The sequence below is a fragment of the Peromyscus eremicus genome, chromosome 12, assembly GCF_949786415.1.
Source record: "Peromyscus eremicus chromosome 12, PerEre_H2_v1, whole genome shotgun sequence".
Lineage (NCBI taxonomy): Eukaryota > Metazoa > Chordata > Mammalia > Rodentia > Cricetidae > Peromyscus > Peromyscus eremicus.
Genome location: NC_081428.1, coordinates 11487286 through 11510119, shown reverse-complemented (window position 1 = coordinate 11510119; position 22834 = coordinate 11487286). Strand labels below are relative to the sequence as shown.

Here is a 22834-nt window from a genome sequence, read left to right as displayed (position 1 = left end):
GAAGATCCAGTACCTCAATAGAGAAAGGAAAGAAAGAAGAGAGGAGGCAGTGGCAGAGAAGGAGGAGAGGATTAAAAGAGAAAGGAAGATAAGAAAGAGAAGAGAGTCAGATAATAGGACTAATGTAGTGACAGGGAGAGTGCATGAAGTGTTTATAATAGGGTTTAACAGAGGTTTTGAGGTTTAAATATCAAAATACAATAGCAGGAAAGTGTCAGTGTAATGACTGATCTTCACTGTCAAGTTCGCTGGATTTGAAGTCACCTAGGAGATACAACTCTAGGTGCATCTGTTAGGGCAATGCCAGGAGCGTATATCTGAGAAGGGAAGATCCACCTTGAAGGTGAGCAGCACCATCCTCTAGGCTAGGATTTAAAAAAAAAATAGAAAAGGAGAAAGCTAGCTGTACACCAGCATTCATCCCTGGCTGACCATGACATAACATGAGCAGCTCCCTCACACTCGTGACATCGTAGCTAAGACTACTCTCGATGCCACAGCTACCTGCGCAGCTGAAATCTAAAAACCTTTCCTTCCTTCCTTCAGTTGCTCCTCGCAGGGCATTTTGTCATCTTAACAAGAAGAGTAACTAGTACAGTCAGCTTTCCAATACTGTCACAAAAACATCTCCCAAGATGAACTTTTAAAGAGTTACGTTTGGCTCGTGTTTCGGGCAGTTTCAGTTGAAAGGTGGTTGGCCCCATTGTTTTGGGGATACATGGCAAGTCAGCAGTGTATCGTGGCAGGAGTGGGTGACAGAGGAAAGCATGCACCTCATGTCAGAGACTGAAATGAACTATGACCCTTCAATTCCCCGTAAAGGTATGCTCTTGATTAACATCAAAGCCCCCATAGGTCCCTGTCTCTTAGAAGTTTTACTGATTTACAATAGCACTAAGTTAATTACCAATTCTTTAATATACATCCATGTGTAGGGCATTCTGGGTCCAAACTGGAACAAAACAGCTTATCAGAGTCTGGTGAGTAATTTCTATTCTATTTATGGGTAATTGAGGGTCATTTTATATTTTGTGGTAAGAAAGAATTCCTATGGGCAGCGAAACTAGCCAAGAAACAATAATATTAAAACCAGAGTAAGTTATGCAATAGTCAAATAGAGTTAAGGGTTAAGCTGGGGAGTTGCTGCTACAGCAGATCTGCTGGGGAAGCCAACACTGAGCAGTCACATTAGCAAGACTTGATAATGGAGTTGATGATTCTGGGACAAATTGGAGGTACTGATTATGATAACAGAAAAGTGGCGAAAGGTAGAGATATCCAGATGGAAACAAAGAGCTGTCTTTGGAGCTTAAGCAAAAGGAGGAATTTAGAGAAATAATTTAAAACTCATAGTAATTGAATGCAATTCAGAAATTGAAAATACCCTTGCAAGCAACATAAACATGACTAAAGGAAAAAAAAACACTAGTGGACCATCCTACCTGAAGTGCAGGCTGAAGAACACTGACGGGTAGTCAGGAAGATAGAACGGTTGCACCTAAAGATGAAATTTGGAAGATAGAGAAATAAATAAACTGTCGTAAAGAGTCAGGAAAGCAAAGTAAGTGTTTCCATTGTTGATAACCTCTCCTCTTGGGAGGGCACTGAAGATGATGTCTAGAAAGACACTCGCCAGTGCAGTAGCATGTGAGTTCAAAGCACAACAGTAAGAAATACCATTGAAAGATGAGTAACAGATCTGTCCAGACAAGAGTTAGATGAGGAAGCATATTAGGAGTCCTTCCCACTAAACATGAATAAAACAAACCTTACAAAGACTGACGGTAGCATCAATAGATAGCAGGTCAAAGAGACAAGAGGAAAGAATGAACTTGTACTAAGATTCCCCAAGGGGTTGAGAAGTGTCGAACAGAACACAGGAGGTAGCATTCACTTTCAACAGGCCTTATTTTCTGATAAAGACAAATGCAAAGATAGCAGGAGAGTGGGAAAGACAGAGGTTTGGAATTACTGCCTGTTGGGTGTTGGTGACTGGAACAGAAACAGCCAGGGTTGAGAAAAAAAGAGTTGTTGTGAGTTCATATCTTATGACACTGGATGACCCTGACACAGTGTGAGATGTCTGGCCTCAGAAGATATCAATTGCAGACTGGAGTGGGGTCAGAGGTGGGCAAGAGCTGGCTCTATCCTGCAAAAGGGGTGCAGGTAAGAAAAGAAGATTCACATGAGTAAGTAAAGTATGGAAGCTCCATATTCATGAAAAATTGCCCACAGGAGGAATGAAGACTTGGTAACATTTCTGAACTGCCTTATTTCTGTTATCTTTACTACACTAATAGGATTCATCTTATCAGACCCAGCTTTTTTTATTGGTGTCATGCTACAGAGCAAGCCTTCTTGCTCCCAGGAAATAGTTCTCCTGGGAAAGTATGAAAGGAATCTGTGTGTTCTGAGCTGCCCTAGCCTGGACACATAGTTGGCCCTGTGTCCAAAATCAAGAGGATTTTCAGATGTTTCTATAAGGCAGAGAGACAGATACTATGTGTATCTAAAAATTGTTCCTATAATAGCACAATTACACACAGTTCTCTTACTACAGGCTACAACTCTTCTCAGAATCCTGTAAATATCAGTTAATGGAGTTCCCAAAACAACTCCCTGAAGGGAAGGCTGTTATCTTTATCCTGAGGATGGAGAAGCTGAAATCTAAAGAACTTATGTCTCATGTCTACAGGAAAAGAGGATGTAAGACATGAGGAGGTACCTGAATTTGCTTAACTCATCCCCCAAATCCAGATACTTACCCACCATGCCAAGCTCCTTTAATAAGAAAACAGGTCCAAATCATAGGATGCTCCAGATAAATTTTTTAGGCCATCTGAATTCTTTACGCATATCACCAAAGATTTAAATATGGTTAGCAATTGAATAGTTACAATTTTGTTGTCTTCCTTTAAGACTGGGCACAAGGGAGTGCTGTAACATAAAGATCGTTGTTTTAATCAGTGAAAGTGTTTTTTTCTTCATTCTGAAACACCCATATTTTTTATTTCAATGAGTCATGATGCTGATGGGCTTGCTGGAGGTCAGCCCTATTACAGATTCCTGTGTTTCCAGAGCAGGTGTCTGTAGATTTGGTCATAGTGACCTTTGTTTATTTTGTGAGTCTTTTGGTATTAGTAGGAGATATTACACTCTTGACCAATATTCTACCTGGCAAAGTATCATATATGCAGAGACTTCTTGGAAGTATACATGTCTATACAGCAAATCTGATATTCCTTACCCTTAGCCACTTATACATACATGAGTATACAAGTAGCTGTTCCCAGTCGGATTTTCCCATTGACCTATATGTGCACATCTGCATCTGGAAATAATTAGTCTGTGTGTAAAATTCAAAGACATTGTGTCCTTAGCTAATGGTTTGCTCTGCCTTCACCAAAACTGTTTGAGGTTTGGGAAGTTTTATACTTTGACCACTGAGCCAAAATCTGACCACAGTTTCTAAAATGTCAGCCTCTTTAATCAAAAGATAAGGCATTATGTTGATCCATAGTCTTTGGATTTTAAGTCTAAACAGGAGGATGTGTGAATTAGTTGATTATTAAGTACTTCTGACATGGCCATCTTTTTAATTACTACATACAAAGGCACAGAACTCAAAAATGTTTCTTAGTAACCAACTTGTAAGAAAGGAAATGAAGGGGTTTTTTTAGATTTATTTTTATTTATGTGTCTGCATGTGTGCATGCATGCATGTCAGTGTGTATGTATGTGTACCAGAGACCAGATAGTGTGTTGTATCCTCTTGAGCTGAAATTATAAGTGGTTGTGACCTTCCTAATATAGGAATCAAACCCAACTATTCTAGAAGAGTAGCAAGTGCTCTTAAATGCTGAGTCACCTCTCCAGATCGCAAGAAATGAGTTTTTAATACAAATGAAATTTTAGGATGTGTCAAACAATGAAGAGAGAAATTTGATAATGAAACAAGTCTTAATTTCAAAGATGTTATTTTGTATGATATTAGAAAATATGAAATAGTAATAAAATTTTATATTAAACTTAGATAAAAAAAGAATCTAAGACACAAAATATTGTAGTTTTATCATTGCATTCCTGAAGCATGATACACCTAGTTCTAAGAACATATGTGTTCTTGTGCTTATGTCCACTGTACATATGTTCTTTTTTGCCACATATGTTTTGATAACACTATTTAGGGATGACGTGTGACTCCAGAATAGCAACAAGAATCTCACTAATAATGGTTAATGGCTTGAGTGTAATAATTTACTTTATGTAGTCATTTATTCACACAATTAAAAGTTATTCATTGATCATCTACAATGTGCCTTTATTAGCCCTGAATGTCTACTCTACCAAGCATGACATGTAATTGCATATGAGATTACATGAGTTTTGGAAGCTTAAGTGCAAATGGCTATGGCAACAAATACAAAGTAGAATTTACGTGAAGGTCACATAGAATTTGCACACTTACAAAAGATAGTTTAAGGGGAAATGTTGCTTGCTTGAGAAAAAGCTCTATGCCAGACTAATTTTAGCCTCCCTTTCATTCTGTGTGCATGTTTGCCTCTTCCACTAAGTTCTTAATTCTGATTACTACATGCTCTTTCTAAGATGCTGGGCAGCAGTTCTGCTCCAGAAGTAGCCCAGTGAATCTACCACATCATCATGATCAGTTACAAATAGGGAGGTGGGTCTAAAAGCCCATACCCACTATATAGCAGAGTAAATTACACAGATTCAGTGTACATCAAACATTTTCATTGGGCTAAATCAATTTGAAAAGTATTTAAAGGGTATTGAAAATATACTTATCAGAGAGAAATATCTAAGTCTTTTACATTCTTCAGTCACTTCTACCAGTAACAAAAACACGATGAAACACCCATATTTATCTTATAAATTGTTGGTCTGCTTTCTAGACTGGTGATCAGGGGGAACAAACAAGAAACACAAAAGGCTTATCATTTAATAACCACAAGGAATTTGGGTTGAGAAATATTCTAAGGTAGGCAAAATTGTTCAGAAGGTAAAAGTTGTCACTCAAACCCAATGACTTGAGTTAGATTCCAGGAACCTGCAATGGAAGGAGAGACATAACTCTCTAGAGTTGTCCTCTAACCTCGACATATGCACTGCACTGTGACCTCTCTCTCTCAATCTCTCTCTCTCTCTCTCTCTCTCTCTCTCTCTCTCTCTCTCTCTCTCTCTCACACACACACACACACACACACACACACACACACACACGCCAAATAAAAATAACTAATAATAACAATAAATATAAATGAATATGTAGGAATATTCTAATTTACTCAAAGCCTATCAAACTCACTCAGTTCTCATTGTTCATGCCAGCTGTTACTAAGATTATCTTTCACCTTCTAGACATGTGTGGTGTCATCAACCAGCTTGGAGGACAAGCTTTGGCTTTCTAAAGGTACCCTAACTCTGTGGCTTTTCACCTGGTCGATCCTATTAGCACCTCACACCAGTCGAAACATCCAGCTCGCTGAACTCTGGATGGCTGAACTGATGGAACTGTCCAGTTATTTTGGCCAGGAAGACATGAACTCAGGCTTCCCCCATAAACACCAATTCCCATGGAAACCAAACCAGGATACAGAGTATGCTAGTTTTATTTTAAGCCCAGTGATCCTCATGAGCCTTTTCCTGTGTCAGTCTGGCTTCTCCAAGCCAATACTTTGCTTCATGGCTGGCAATTGTTTGAGCCATCTCTTCAACCAAACGCAGACAGCACTTGCTTTGAATAGGCTCCAAGGAGTTTTCCATGGAGAACTTAATGTCTTTTGAACTGTCTGCTTACTCAGACTTTATAAACCCTTTGTACAGACAGAAAGGGGAAGCTGCACTGTTACTATCAAGTTTGTTGAGCATTTTCTATTTTAATGACTCCACATTCTTCCTTCTCCACAGGGTATCTGGAACTTGAAATTTTATATCTACTTTTTAAGACCATTTCAAGGAAACCAATGAATTATATTCTAGTGAAACACACATTGACTTTTGCTTTTCTTTAAAATTCAGAGCATTGTGAATTGATCAAGGACATTTTATTGTTAGAAATAGTTATCTGATTTGAAAGTTGAGATTTGCGTACAGTAGGTCTTCCCATATTTGATGAATGTGTAAGTAGAAGTATAAATTCAAATTGGTAATATCACACACTAGTAAAAGTGCAGGAGATCTTTGTGATTCAAAGGTCTGTATCTTTAATTGCTTGCTCATTTATTAGGAAAAAATTCAACTCAACGCAAGACTAAATTATATTGTTTACTAAGAAAATGCAGATTTAACATAGAGTATGTTGCTTATAAAAGCACTGGAAAGTCTCAAGGAACAGCTTCCAGGCTCTGGCCCTGGAGTGACTTCACAAACAATCAAAGCTGACCCACAAAATCTGCCACTGGAACTGTGATTGCACACACAGAGAACCTCCACACAAACGTGGCTCCTCTTACAATCCAAGAAGCTAACAAACTGAGAACTGTAATTTTGACATTAGAAGACCAGATAAAAAAGACCACCACCTCTGCTCCTGCACCTTGGATGCTGGGAGCTAGAGAATGAACAGAAAAGCACCCAGTGAAGAAGACCTCCCATCTCTGTGATCCCACTAGCCCCACGGTTCTCAACCTGTGGGTCATAACCCCTTACGGGTTTGAATGATCTTTTCACAGCAGTTACCTGAGCCCATCATAAAACACAAATACTTACACTACAACTAATAACAGTAGCAAAATCACAATTATGAAGTAGCAATGAAAACAATTTCATTGTTGGGGGTCACCACAACATGAGGAACTGTATTAAAGGGTTGCAGCATTAAGAAGGTTGGGAATCACTGCACTCACAGAAATAATAGTTAATTTATCCTTCCAAATATCTGTGAGTTGGTCTAATGGGTGAGTGTTCAGCACTTTTAAAACCCAGTGTCAGGAAATTGTGGAAGATATGATTAACAGTGTTTGAAGATTTTCACCAGTGGTTAGTAGAAACTCTAAGTATACATGGTATGTAAATAAACAATATATAAACTATATCTATTTTATCTGGGGATTGCTATATACTCATATTCCTAATATAAAATTATACAGTACACATAGCCTATTCACACCCTCCTACATATTTTAAATCATGTCTAGATTACTAATGCCTAATACATTTTAAATGCTTAAGTACTTAAAATTATAAATGAGTTAAGAGACTAATGACAAGAAAAATGTCTGCACATGTTTAATGTAGATGAAGCTTTATTTTCTATCTACATGCAGTTGGATGGCTCCATGGATATAGAATACATGTACATGCAGAGTCAATTACAATTTTTCATATCCCCATATATTATACACATGCACATGTACACACATGCGTGCACACACATAAGCACACGTCTTGCACTGCTTCAATCCTAATACCACCAATTCATTTTCAGACTCAAATATTATACAATAGCTCAACTTACATATCTTCAGAAAGAAAGTCAATGATTGCCCAGTAGTAACATACACATCTTGAATTATTTTGTTGTCTTACTATTCAACTTGACTTAGATGTCTAGGTTTGCCCTAAAGTTGTATTAGCTCAGCCTCCAAATTTTATTGTTTCATAGAACAACCAAACTTCATACACAATTAAGAATAAGGAAGAGAGGTTGTCTTTTAACATGTCCATCTTATGAATGTATATCATTCATAGTAAAAATAACTGAGGGCTCAAAGCAATAAGCTACTTTATAATGTGGCTTAGTGGTTTTATTTCTGCTTCTTCATCAAATCAAGGAACCACAACACAAGTCTAAAGAAGAATTAGCCTCTGTTTCTTATTAAATCTGTGTTGCTCAGAGATACAGCACATGAGGGGAAGACTTTACTGCTAATTCATGTAAGCACTATTTTAATGGACACTTCACATAATGAAATCTACAAGAATATCAGCAAAGGATAAAAGAAATTAAAAATGTTTCAGTTTGAAATACAGTCTTTAAATATTTCCATTCATATTCCCCTTGTTTGTTTGTTTTTATCCTGTATACCATGAAATAAAACAAACTCCATACAGCAATTATCAAAGGATTATTACAGATTTTACTAAAATGTGTTCAAGTTGAAACATTGGTCTCAAAATTGTTAGTTATTCATCTTTAAAGTTACTTTTTAAACTAATAGATGCATTTGTTACTTACTGAAAATTGATTCAACAATGAACCTTTGGTCTTTATTAACTACTCATCTCGAATTTGTTTCCTTCAAACCTTCCCATTTCTTTTTTTTTAATTTAAGAAAAATTTTCCACTCATTTTATATATCAACCACAGATCCCCCTCCTGTCCCTCCTCCTCTTCCCCATTAGCTTCCCTCCCCACCCCACCCTCCAGACCCTCCTCCTAAAGGGTAACAGCTCCCATGAGGAGTCAACAAATCCTGGTGAATTCAGTTGAGGCAGGGCCAAGACTCTCACCACTGTTCAGCAAAGCATCCCACCGTAGGTAAAGGGCTCCAGAAAACCACCTCATGTACCAGGGATAGATCCTGATCCCATGGCCAGGGGCTGCTTAAACAGATTAAGCTATACAACTGTCTTCTGTATGCAGAGGAACTAGTCTGGTCCCATGAAGGTTCCACAGCTGTCGGTCTAAAGTTTGTGAGTTCCTACAAGCTTGGCTCAGTTGTCTCTGAGCTTGGTTCAGTTGTCTCTGTAGATTTCCCCATCATGCTCTTGACCCCCCTTGCTCATGTAATTCCTCTTCCCTCTCTTCAACTGGCCTCCGGAGGGTGCCTGAACTGGCCTACCCCAGTAATCAGATTGGTGAATACCTTAACTGTCATCATAGAGCCTTCATCCAGTAACTGAGGGAAGCAGATAAAGAGATCTACAGCCAAACACCTTCCCACTTCTTAATCTACAGTCAAATAATGCTTAGGAAGACCTTTAGATCTTATTCATCTACAATTATACAATTCTTTATATACTTAATAAAATGTTACCTGTCTCATAAGAACAACTGTGCAATTTATTATGTCTTGATAAAATGCACATATAATGTTTACAGGGAGAAATACATCTGTATATTTGTGATTTTAAATTATTTTATTTTATGTGTATAAATGTTTTGCCTTCATGTATGCATGTGCACCATGTGCCTGCCTGGTGCCCATGGAGGCCAGAAGAGAGCATCAAATCTCCTGAAGTAGGGTTACAGACAGATGGTTGTGAGCTACCATGTGGGTGCTGGGAACTGAAACCAGGTTCTCTGGAAAAGTAAGTACTTTTAACCACTGAGCTATCTCTTCAGGTCCTGTATATTTGTGTTTTACTTTCTGCTATGGTTTGGATCTTGAATGTCTCATTGGTTGAAAGCCTGGTTATAGTCTGTACTGCTGTTACTAAGTGATGGAATCTTTTAGAGATGAAGCCTCCTACAAGAAACTTAGATCATTGAGGGTACATACATGCAAGAAAGACTGAGATATCTATCAGTCCATATGTCTTTTCATCTTTATTTCATGGCCATAATGAGGCAATCTTCCTTTGCCCTACTTTCCTGCCATGACACATCATTTACCACTACATGTTCAAAGTAACAGGGCCAAGTGGCCATCAACTGAAACCTTTGAAATTGTAAGTCAAATTAAGCCTTTCTTAGTTGTAAGTTGATTATTTCAAGCATTTTGTTACATTGGTAGAATACTCACAGTTTCTACCTAAAGTTTTCTGTAATGGCACTAATTATTCTTAAATATGTACATACAGTTATGGCTAATAATTTTGGTGATTATTCTAAGCCTTTACCATACTGTCCTTGGTACAGGGAACTGTGGAAAATACATTTAATCTGTGACAGTTGATGATAGTCAGAGCACAGAGAAATTCATCTTGGACCTGAGCTTATCATTTCAGTCAAAATACTCAAACCAACTTTATTTTGTGAATCACAATATAGCTATGAGTAAGCTGAAGTAAACATTGAATGCTGAAGAGTGAACATGTTTCCTTTGTCTACCTTTAAAGGAAGCACAGACCATGTTCACATCAGCAAAGTATCTCTGCTGTCTACTCATTCATTTATTTAAGAAGAAGCAAGGCTTAACATTGTACTTGGAAGGAGAAACGGCATACTTATGTCTCTCTGCCTTTTCTTAGTTCATTGAGGAAGTATGGGGCTGCAAAAGAAAGTGAATTTTCATCTACACTATTTTTTTCTGTTAAAAAATAAATCTTGTCTCTCATGAGTTAGACAAGGTTTCCAAGCTACTGACACGAGTATGGTAATTACTTTATTAGCTTTTAAATGTTTTGTCTTCTTAGTTCAATCGAGACTTAGTCAGTTAAAGGTGGTTTATTAATTGAGTCCCACTGTGTCCAGCAAAAAATTGAATCTTAAATTCCATACAAGCTTCTGAGCCTCCCAGGAAACCTCAGCTTAACTTCAACAAATCATCTCAACCTCCAAATTTCTTTCTGTGTTACTCAGCTCCACACTACTATTAACAAAATAGTGGAGTAAACTAATTTATAAAGAAAGAAGATAAAATTATGTTAAGTTCTGGAGTCATCAGTCCTAGATTGAGCAGTCCATAGCTTGGGCCTCTGGTGAACATTCTAGACAGCAGTGACAGGGAGTATGTGTCTTCTTAAACCATCCAAATTGTGAGCCTGGCAGCAGAAAGAGAATGAGTTGAGTCCCACCATACTTTGGGGAGCATGACTGCAGTGACCTAAGGACTTTCCATAAGGCCTCACATCCTAAAGTTCTAGAGCATTTTTCAGTAGCATTGCCCAAGGGCCAACCCTTTAAAATGTGACTCTTTGGAGGATAGCACTCATATTTAAACCATAGAATATGATATTAGCCAAAAGGGCAAGACCAACATAAGGTCTTCTTTCAGTGTATACATGCTTTTACATGCAGAGGTTTTACTGTAGATAAGTCACCAGAAATTAATAACATAGCAACCAATATGTGTGAACTCTTATTAGAATTCATTATATATATAAAACTCATCATGAACATATGTTTTTTCATTCAAAGCTGCTCAGGATTGGAACAATAGATCATATATTTGATATTGTTATAGGTTGTTCTCTAATTAAAAAGTAGATAAGAGATTGCCTTGCAAAGTTTATTCATTTCAGAGTTGGGTCCTTACTTTGCCTAAAGTTTAGGAATAATGATAATGGACTTTTTTTGCTTTCTATTTTCATTTAATGAAAAATGAGTTGTAATAGAAATTTCAGTAATTTTACAGGTCATTTATCAATTTTACCAGCGAGTTTGTTAACTCAGTCATGCAAATGAATGAGTAAAATTTGTTAGGATATAGTCACAAATTCACACTGTATTTTGTGCTGAGACACAGCCTCAGAATATATATTAAATTTTCATCCTATTCCTATCCATGAAATGTATACAGAAAGTGTCTAAATGTCCCCAGGGCAAAAACCAAAGCCTACTTAAATTGGAAAAAAATGCATATATATATATATATATATATATATATATATATATATATATATATATATACATAAATGCATACAAATACACATTCATATATATGTATTCATATATATATATATATATATATATATATATATATATATATATATATATACACAGAGAGAGAGAGAGAGAGAGACTAATATACTGTGGTTATAGAATAGTCAAAATCTATTTTGCAACCACATAGGGGAAGAAGAAGGTAGTAAGCATAGGAGCCTGGGACAAGCTTCTTCTTGGAAAAGTCACATCTGGGCAGAATTCCAAGGTACCTAATCATGGCCCATGACTGTAACTGATCTGTTAATGTGCTGGCCCAAGGAAGACAATGAGCTACTTGTTTCCAGGAGACTATTGTGCTTCATTCTGAATAAATGACCAACTATCATTATGAAACAAACTTGGGCTTCAAGAGCCCTCTACTATTGGAATAACTACAACCATCAAGCTCAATCTCAAAGAAAACCTGCAACCAAGTCACTATTTAGTGGTTAAAGTAGTAAGAGTAACCACAGTCTCAAAAAAGAATAACAGATTGCTTAAATTTTCTGGAAATGTTGGCACAAGCAAAGCCAGATTACAAAAACTGAAATAAATGATGATTCAATGTGCAAAGGATTTTATGTGCCAGTAAATTTCATTAGTTTTCAGGGTGTCTTGGCCTTACCAGTCAAATAAAATAAGTCACCAGAAATTAACGACATAGCAACCAATATGTGTGAACTCTTAGACATAGAATTCAATATATTCATCTTTAAAAAAAACTCAGTGAACATCAAGGAAATATACAGAAATAATTAAATAATGTATTTGAGAAATTTAACAGAGATATTAAGTAATTTTCAAGTATTAAAGAGAAATCCTTGAGCTGGAAAAGTATATTAAGTAAAATTGAAAGTGAATTTAAACCCTTAGTATTATTAGATCAAACAAGGAGAAAAAGAGCTCAAAGCCTATTTGAAAGAACACAGAGAAGAAAAGGGAAAGTAAAAAGATGGGGGAAATGAGGAAAACTAATGAGAACTTCAGGACAACTATAAAAGAGTAAATATTTAGATTACTGAAGTGCAAGAGGGACTTGAGGATGACATCATCTTATTCAAATAGGTACATTTTTGAAACTACCTAATTCTAGAGGATACAAATATCTAGATATATAGATATCAAATATTACCATTTATAGTCAGCTCAGTTACATCTAAGACTTATAAACAATATTTCAAAGATCAAAGACCAAATTCTCAAAGCAGCAAAAGAAAAAATAATATATAAAAGGCTATCAGTTGAAGGGACAGAAAATATGTCATCAGAAACCTTAAAGTCCTTAAGAAAACAACATGAAAGAGGAGATATTAAAACTTAAAATGTCAGAATATCTATACACATTTAAAATGCTCTAATATTATAAAATTGAGGTATAAAAGTCTTTGTTATTTTGTAACCATTTAAAAAATTTTAATAAAAATATGATTACATCATCTCTCCCCTTTCCTTTTCTCTCTCCAACCCCTCTCATGTCCTGTCCTCTTTCTCCCTCTGGAAATCATAGCCATTTGTACTTCAGTTATTATTGTTATATACAAACACGCACATGTACACACACACACACACACACAATATGTAAATATAATCTGTTCAGTCTGCCTAATGTTACTTGTACATATATGAGTTCAGAGCTGAGCACTTGGTATTAAGGCAACAAATGAAGGGACTCATCCTTGGGGAGAATTATTTCTCCTAATTTGATCATTCCTTACTCATCTGTAATCTTTTGTCTGTAGGATTTCCCCAATATGTGTCAGCATATCTATTGATGTTGTACTTCTTCAGGTCTTATCTAGACAGCCATGTTGTTGTAGTAGCTTGGGTGAAGTTTTTCTATCATTTCTAAGAGACACAATCTCACAGTAGCTTTCCTGGTCTTCTGGCTCCTGCAGTCTTTCTGCCCCCTCTTCTACAATGTTCTCTGACCCTTATGTACAGAAGAAATTTCTCTTTGCAACAGAAGGACAGCATTATGGAAAACCACCACCAATCAAAAAACAGATAACAAATAATCATGGGGTGCCCAGGCCAAATCAATACATCTCCAACACAACCCCTGCAACTGAGGTATCAAACATTTTTATCTCTGCCTGGTGAGATGGTTCAGAAAATAAAAGCATTTGCTGTGAAATCCTAATTATCTTAATGTGCAGCCCAGAACCCACATAAAGTTGGGAGGAGAGAACCTACTCCACAGACTTGGTTTTTTTTTGGCCTCAACACGTGTACAATTGCTCATATACTCTAAATATAACCCATTCCTGATATTTTCATACACAGCATGGAAACCTCACATACAAAGTAAATCATCACACATCTAATAATGGAAGAGGAACAACCAAGCAAGTGTTCTTTTTATTTTTTCATTTAATTTTAAATTTTTATTTTATTTTTATGTAACAGTTTCATGTATTCCTAGAGAATTTTATATATGTACATAATTTATTTTGCTCATATCCACCGATCAAAATCCCACCTCCCACTCCTGCCAGATTCAGCCACACCACATACAGCTCCCAACCTCATGTCCTCTTTTCTTGTAATAATCCATTGAGTCCAGTTAGAAATTCCTATGTGTACATGAGTATAAGGACATCCATGAGAGGATAGGCAGCCTGCTAGAGGCCACAGCCCTGAAGGAAACTGGTTCCCCTCCCCACCGTGGCTACCAACAGCATCCTTAGCTAGATCTTCTCCAGTCAACCACAACTGTTCTAATTCATGATTATAACAGCCTTGTCGTTTCCAGCATCTACTGTTTCACAGCAGTCCTCTCTGACTTCTGGCTCTTTCTCCATTTTCTACTCCTCTCCCATGATGTCCCCTAAGCTTTCAGGAGAGAGAGTGTGATATAGATGCCCCATTTATGACTGAGCACTCCACAGACACTTACTGTCTCCACCAAGTATTCTTCTAAATTATATCTATGCCCACACAAACTTTACTCTGCAAGTGAATTAGACCATAACATGCTGAAAAGGTAAAATTCCAAGAAAATGTGGTTAAGGATTTGAAAGCAAAGTGTCTTTTCTGTCTTGACTATTTTCCTTGGGATGTTGGATTCTGACTTTCTAGGGGTCGCAATTTAGAAAAACAAAACAAAAAACCTTTTATGAAAGTATCTAAAATGGTGTCACATCAGAATGTCAAGTATGGTCTGAGAAACGGGTGATGTTCTGCACCCAGGGAGCCTGTATTTCAGAAAGGCAACAACAAGCAAGGAAGCAACATGCTTACAAACTAGGGGGAACTACCACATGGAAAAGATAGGTCTGAGATACAAGTATAAGAACAATGTGAGAGAGGAGCTCTGGAATATGATCAGGGACCATATGGACAGGACCTGGTCTTCAGGCCACTATCACCAATGTTACAGACCATGACCTTCATTCCCTGATGAAAAGAAAGCATATTAGAACACAAAATTTATGATTCTTAGTCTGTTATGCAGCAATAGCAAACAAATATTAATATAATCCACGTTAATAAACATAAAAATGAAGACAACCCCTACGACCCACTTATTTGTGGTGAGTTGCACCCACAGTTTGTAGACAACCTCATACATGGCACGATGTTAAAATGTTATAGGCAGAGTTCCTACTAGTCAAGACACTGGAAGACAGTGGTCTCTTGTCTTTGGATCTAAGCGACCTAGAATATATTAAAGAGACCATTGGATAAGGAAAGGATATTTATTTCACAGGAGGTTACCACCCAGAGTTAGCTGTGCACTGTACAAAAGAAAATAAACTGGAGACTCCTGTGTGTTTCTGATAACAAGAAAATGGCCTGCTTAGGAGATCAGTGCTTTCCTTTTGCTGGGAAAAGACCTGGTGGTAGGAAATTGGGACAGTGAACAGTGAAATGGGCTACACATGAGTCTTTGTTTCCCGCAAAACCCTTCTGTTGACGTACATTCAGTTTAATTTGTCCCCTCAGTGAAGTCACAGTGGGATAAAGCTATATCATAATTCTCAGCACCAGGAAAATTAGTACATACTGTGAGTAACTCAGTCTTTTAAACAGATATTATTTTCTGAGTCTTGAAACACATTTAACTTCCTGGACAGAATAACATATACAAATCTTCAGCTTCTAAACTGCAGTGTTTAGGCTTTTTAAAATGTTTAAAGAAATGTTAAAATAGTTTTAAAAACAATATGCCAAACTAATCTCTTCAACCCACAGTGCTTAGAGATGCTTCTGTATCACCAAGTCACCTTTAAAAATGCCTTGGCAGGAAAAATAAACAGAAGAAACTTCAGAACGCATGCACTGGAGTAGCTTCAGATTTCTCTATAATCATCTTAACAATTATATCGAAGTTCAACATGCCAGACAACATTATTTTAACCCCTTCCTTCCTGAGAAGACAGATTAGCCAATGAATATGTGCATGCACTCAGAGGATCTACACCACTGACCATTGTCCAGGTAAGAGAAGAAACTCAAGGGATCTTCAACCAGCCTCTAATACAATTTAGAGATAGTGGAAACAGCTAGGGAAAGTCATTTAGGCAATTATTTATATTTAGAGATAAGAGTAAGTTTTCTCATGTGTGGGGGCACATATGTGACCTGAAACAGAAGTTCCTGCCATTCCCAACCTCCTAGCCGTGGGACACATACAAGGCAAGAATTCACTACCCAAATATCTATGATAAGAGCAAAAAGGTATCTTTTTAGTGATAGGAAACTACAAATATATGAAGATTTAAATGACAAAAGGCAAAAGCAAATTTACACAATGTCTTTGTTGGAGAAATTCAGAATATAATGGAAATGAGTAAAATATATTTGTGTAGTATATATTATAAAATTATAAAATATTTGCCATATTTTTAAATATATTTAAAATTATTGTATAATAATTTTAAAACAGATTACTTTAGTGAAGATATAGTTTAAAGATGAAAGTATTTATCCTGTATGTCTTACAAATAAAGGCTCCCCAAAGCTTTGCCCATACTCTTCTTATGCCTGAAATTACATCAATATTGTATTCCTTATTATGAAAACAATTGCATCTATATAACTCTCCCTTCCTTTGTCCACTTCTCAGCACACTAACATTTATTGATCAAAGCTTAGCAATCATTTGATAAATGCTGCTATAAGCATTAATAGAAAATTTGACGAAGCCAAGATTTCTGACCACTCCAAATAGAGAAAATCTGAGATAAACAATTTCCTATTTCTCATATCACACTTTTGCAACTGACATGCCTACCAATAGGTCAATGGACAATGAAAATGTGGCACATACACATAAGGGAATATTATTCAGCTATAACGAAAAATGAAATCATGAAAATTTCAGGGAAATGAATGGGCTTGAAGAGTTCATTAAAAGAGGTGACCCAAACCCAGTGCCTCTGGTGTGACACCTTGCACAGCCTTGGTGCAGTGGGAAGGGGCTTGGACCTGCCTAGGCTCAGTGTGCTGGGCTCTGCTGACTCCCCATGGGAGACCTCGATTTGGGGGATGTGGGGATGTGGGTGGCTTGGGAAAGAGGGTTAGAGGGTGGGAGGAGGGAGGAGGGGGGATCTGTGGATAGTATGTGGAATGAGTAGAAAATTTCTTAATAAAGAAAAATCTAAAAAATGATGAAGATAAATTAATAAATATTTTGAATTTTAAAAAAAGGGGGGGGGGGTGACCCAAAGAGCCATGTGTTCTTTTTCCTTCACGTGGAGATCACAGTCTATAATATATACTACACATAAGAAAACAGAATGAGAGCACAGCATTATATCTAGAGCAGGAGACCAAGAAAGGGTAAAATTAGGTTAGGAGAAAGGACAGAATGCAGACACAAGGACACATAAGTCAGGAAAAAGAATATAAAGATATTTCCTTCTTGTTTCAACTCTGATGTAGTTTATTTTTCTTTTTGTGATGGATACATGACACAAAGTAACACCTCAAGCAAAATTCTTTTGACTCAACATGGTCATCCTAACGGTATAGTTCACTGAGATGTCTGGAGTCTGGGGATGGGCATGTGGTGGTTCCCTTAAAGTTGCTTTGTGATGTTTTCATTTGTGAGTTTATTACAATAGGGTGACTTTTTAAAAAAATATCCATTAAAATATCAATAATGAGTTTTTCCTGGGTAGAGAAATAAAAGGTTACCTTAGGTTAGTTGAGGTTTTTTAATAGTTTTTTTTAAAGAACAGCTATTGCTTTGAAATCATAATCATAATCATAATCATAATAAATACCTCACTTAAAAGAACTAAGTAGCATAGTCCAGGACAACACAGAAGACTGAGAACTAACAATATCATGGTGTGAGCTAGCATCAGGATGCTGAGACTAAGCAAAATGGGGAAGGGTACAGCTAAGCACTCTGACACAAGATAGCGAACCTGTGAAAGACAGAGGTAGGATAAACATTTGGGAAAATTATTTTGGTGGTATAAAAATGGTTTTTTGCCAATAAGAGCTGGATGTTTCTGTTAAATATTAAGTGATTATGTAAATGAACTACAAAATGTTAGAGAATTTAGCTCGCTGTGGTTATTAATCCATTCAACATTATACACACACAGAGAGAGAGAGAGAGAGAGAGAGAAAGACAGAGACAGAGACAGAGACAGAAACAGAGAGAGAGGTGGTAAACACTTAATAATCTCAGAGCATAAAAGATTCTTTGAAGATCAAAGTAAGGTCACCAAATATTAGGGAGGTTTCAGACAATTTTATGTTGCAGATTCAGATTATTAAAGGTGACACTCAGAATTTAGAGGTGGGAAAGGAGAAGCAGAAGCATGAGTGAAAGGGAAAGTCATCTAAAAGCAGTCAGCTATGTGAGACTTTGGGGAAATATCTGATGAACAAAAGGAGAAGCAACAATCAATGAAAAAAACTCGTGAGAGTTCCCTGCGGGGCAGGCGCTACACAGGCCAAAGAGCCCAAGAAAATGGCTACCATCTCCCTTTGGTCAGCAATATCTAATTAGTCGGTGTCATGGCCAAGGGCACCAGGCAAAGTCAGAAGCAGGAAAATGGAAAAAAAAAAGTATTAAAAATATATTAAGTTGAGTAGGACGCCAAGGATGAAACCAGGAACACAGGTCACAGCTAAAAGCAGCTCAGCTGAGGGGGAGAAGGCTTGGAAGAGCTGAGTCACCAGTGAAGGAATAAAAGACAAGGACAAGCCACGGAACATCGTGAGTCAGTCATCCTCAGGAAAATGAGCACACAGCCTTTCCATGCAAGAGCTTTCCTTTGGAGGCTTTCAGTGCTGGGGCCGTCAAACCCTGCATCAGCGGTGATGTATAATATCGAGGCTGCTTCCTGACCATTGAGATTTTGATGGGAATGAGACTCCAGTGGAATTATTTCTAAAAGTGCTTAGATTCTGCCAGAGAGCAAGGAGGGTTAGATATTACTCCAATTGTGACCATGTGATAAGGAAGCAATTTGAAAAGGCAGATGGGCCCAGGCATCAGAAGATTAGAAGTAAATAAATCTTCAGTCCCTAAAGATTATTTAGGTGAGAAGAACGACATCATCTAGAATAAATCATGCAGAAAAGAAAGGATTTTCAACTGTGCTATTCTGCTTCATTGCATTTTAAATATCTAACTTAATTTCAGTATAGTAATATTTCAAAATCACATGGCCTCATCAAATGTATGTGTTACAAATGGTATGATAATGCAAAGTTAAAACCATTACTCACACAAAAAAGAATTTCCATTCTAAGAACTGCCAATTGCTTCTTAAATTATCAATTATATATTCTTGTTTGTATATATGTTGCAGCAAGTTTGGGCAACACTAAGAAAACCATGTTTAACAGGATTCATTTCTTCAGATCTAATGCCATTTTAATTTCTGAGAATGGTATGATCTATTTTTAGTCTTCTCCTAGAATGTCTGGCTCTGCACAATTTGTCCTTGAAATGTCTAGTGGTATCTTCCTGTACGGCCTGTACTCATTTACTTATCACTGGGAAGACTTTGTTTTCATTTGCTGTTATATACAAAAGAAACCAAGTAACCTTGCTGGTGCTGTTCACCAATCGAGATGGTTTGAAGCTAAGTAGATGTTTGGGACAGAGTCTACCATGTCCCACACTTGGTAAATTCTTATTACATAAGAAAATGTTCCACACATAAAATACTTACATAAATGTTTTTTGTGGAGAGAACAATCTCTTGCTTTCAGGATTCTGAAGGCCAACTCTGGCTCTTTCCATCTTGTAATGATTATTTTCAAATTGTACTTTTTGGTAAGACATAGAAACCCAGACTTTAAAAACTGTTCTCTTCTTAAATTAATATAATACTTTAATTCATTGGGACTTTCATATATGCATACAGCATGTTTTGATCATATTCAACCCCTACTACTTCTAACTCCTCCCAAATTCATCCCTTCCCCGTGTAATAGTAGCATTAAAGGCTCACTAAGGCAATGCTATTGCCTCTTGGAGAAAAGAATGGAACCTACCTCATGGTGGAGACATGTCATTGTCTCCTCCCTTTAGAGTTAATTCAGTTGGGCCAGTCAATCATGTGGCCAAAGGACCACCCCTTGGGAAGGTAGATCCAGCTTAAGCTGTGCTAAAAAAAAAAAAAAGTGGGAGAAATAATTAGTCCTTTAATTAGACGTTGTACTAATCCTCCTCAGGATTCCCACCTCTTGTTGCAGTCCCCACTAGCTATCATGAGTCTCTTTCCCTGAAGCCAATGACTATCAATAATTCCTCAGCTGGGTGCAGGGGGTCAGAAGATGAGATCCTCCTCCTCTTATTGTGGAATGCTGACTGGCTTGACGTTGTGCAAGTCTTGTGTAGGTAACCACAGCTACTATGAGTACACAAAGGCAGCAGACCTGTCAGGCCGAAGAGACACTTTTAGTCTGGCCCTCCCCTACCTCTGACTCTTCCAGTCTTCAGCCCTGCTTCTGCAATGGCCCGTGACCCTTGGGAAGAAAGAAGGAACATGAGAGGAGAAGGGGAGACTATTTGGAACAAAGAGGGTTGGTGGGAGAGTCAGGGAGATGAGAGAGCATATAAGAGGATGAATGTACTAAGCATTGTGTATAATATTACCAAAAAAAAAACCCTTTTAATTTAGAAAGTATTGAGTACAGCTAAAACACTTTTTTGATATGTTTCTGCATTAAAATCAAGGTCAAGAAATAGAATTCATATAATCCTACGTTGACATAGAGATAGGGTATCATTGAACTTGAAAACCCATAGTATCCAGCTCCATAAGTGTTTGACTGGAGCAGCTCCTTCATCCATCTCTAATTGCTGTAACATGTAGAAATTCCCCCCTGGCTGTTACTTTTCAGTGCCTCTCATAAATGTCTTATGTAACTGATTCATTCCCACTGTTAGTTACGATTTCCCATCTACCACATCTGACTATAAAACCATAACTGGGAAATGAAGAAAAAGGGCTGGATACAATGTTTATGATACAAATATGGAGTCATCGTTGACCTAACTGCAGATTCTGAGTGTATTTTATGTTACTTGGAGAATTAAAAGCATGGCCTTGACGCAGAAGGACAATAAATCAAACACATGAAATTTTGACTTCATTCTTCATTTTATAGTCATTTTACCAGGGTTCTAAAAGAAATTTTCATATTTTAAGTACAGTTCATGGAGAAACAAAATCTAAATATAGTTTTTATCACTTACTATGTTTGCTAAAGCATCACAGTTAAATAGTAAAGTCATATGCTAGAAGATGCTGACACTTTTGCAGGACTTCTAAGGATGTTATTGATCAGTTAGTGTTTTTGTTTTCCTTTGTTTTTGTTTATTTTTAATATTTTGTCTGGTTATATGTCCCTTAGAAAAACTGTCAGCATCTATAGCAGAGACTTAAATGGAACAATACATAAAAATAAAATTTGAATTATTGGCTGAAAAGTAATCAGTGTTTTTCTTTTTAAAAGGGAAAAGATAGAATAAATACAAGCTTCAGTTAGAAATTGATCTATATATCTTGAAAGCTAGGGGAAATACCAGAACCATAATATCCATATATTTTGCAAACACAACCTAGTTATTTGAGTTAGTTCAAGTTCCTGATTTATAGATTATTATAAACAATTGGGCAAAAGCAACAGGCTTCTGGACCCTCTTCAAAAGGATGATGCAAATAGCAGTGAAAAAATTAATAAGCAACAGATGCCTCCATGAGCATTTTGTGCAACTGGCTGTGAGTACAGCATGTGCTGTTTTGTTCATGTCCGTGGTCCTTTCACACATGTACCATTTATAACTACAGGTATCCTACAAAATTCACAGTCACAAAGAGGCTTGGAACTTATCCAAGGTAGTGTTAACAGAATTAAAAAAGATACACACCCACGGTGGAAAAAATGTCTTTTCTCTCAGCTATATATTCCATTTCCTCTTCCCCCCAAAACATACAACTTGTGGAAAAGTACAAAAAAATAAAGTGATGGCTTCCCAGGATTGTTCTTCTGGAATAATTTAATGAGCAAATCAGTTCCATCCAATGGCTCATTTTTGTTTCAAACTATTTCTGTTTTATGCATTGAGGGGCTTATTTCAGACAGAAAACTTCTGATTGGCACTGACTCAGCAATGGCTCCATTCTCTACATACTTCAATGTCTTCCACGCCCAGCTACTTACAGAATCAGTAAAGAATGAAGATACAGCTTGGGCTGAGAAGATAAGGGGATTGAATGTGCTCATAGCCATCTTTAAAAAAATAAAGACAAGGTGTAGAATTGCACTGTTCCCTTCCTATATTGTTATCCCATAGTGGGTGGCTGTTTGAGCCATGCCCTAAATCACACCACCCCTAGAGAGGTAGCAGGTAGCTGTTATACCTGCCTATGACTTGAGATACACACCACTAGGGCGTGAATGCTGGGGGAACCTTAAGACCTGGGATGCACATAAGCTCTCTCTCTTCACTACCTCATGGTTTTGAATGCTGGTATGGACCAGGGCAGAGCTCGCCAGATAACCACACTGGACCATGCCTCACCCTTCCGGGATCATGTGACAAATTCCTTTATTCTGTCTTGTGAGACAGAATAATAATAATATTAACCCCCAAATAAATTCCTTTGATCATTAAGTAGGCTCCATGGATTGCTAGCAATATAATCCCATTATTATCCCTTTATTCTTCACTTGTAAATGCAATAAAGGTACAGCAAATGTCATCTGGGTTCCAGGAACCTGGAATAGATGGTACAAGAGCAAGGATGAGACCCATAGCTTCTGTTTTCATAGACTTGGTGACTTATTGACTAAAAG

At 37.2% G+C, this 22834-nt stretch overlaps 1 long non-coding RNA gene across 1 annotated transcript in view; it reads right to left on the bottom strand.

The window, feature by feature from the left end:
- Positions 1–10339: 10339 nt before the first annotated feature.
- Positions 10340–22834, bottom strand: part of LOC131922606 (uncharacterized) — a 53725-nt gene continuing 41230 nt past the window's right edge. Inside the window, exons 2-3 of the long non-coding RNA XR_009382343.1 lie at positions 20024–20136; positions 10340–10671 (exon numbers count right to left, since the gene is read on the bottom strand). This is a non-coding gene — a long non-coding RNA (uncharacterized LOC131922606). The remainder of the gene's footprint in view (positions 10672–20023; positions 20137–22834) is intronic.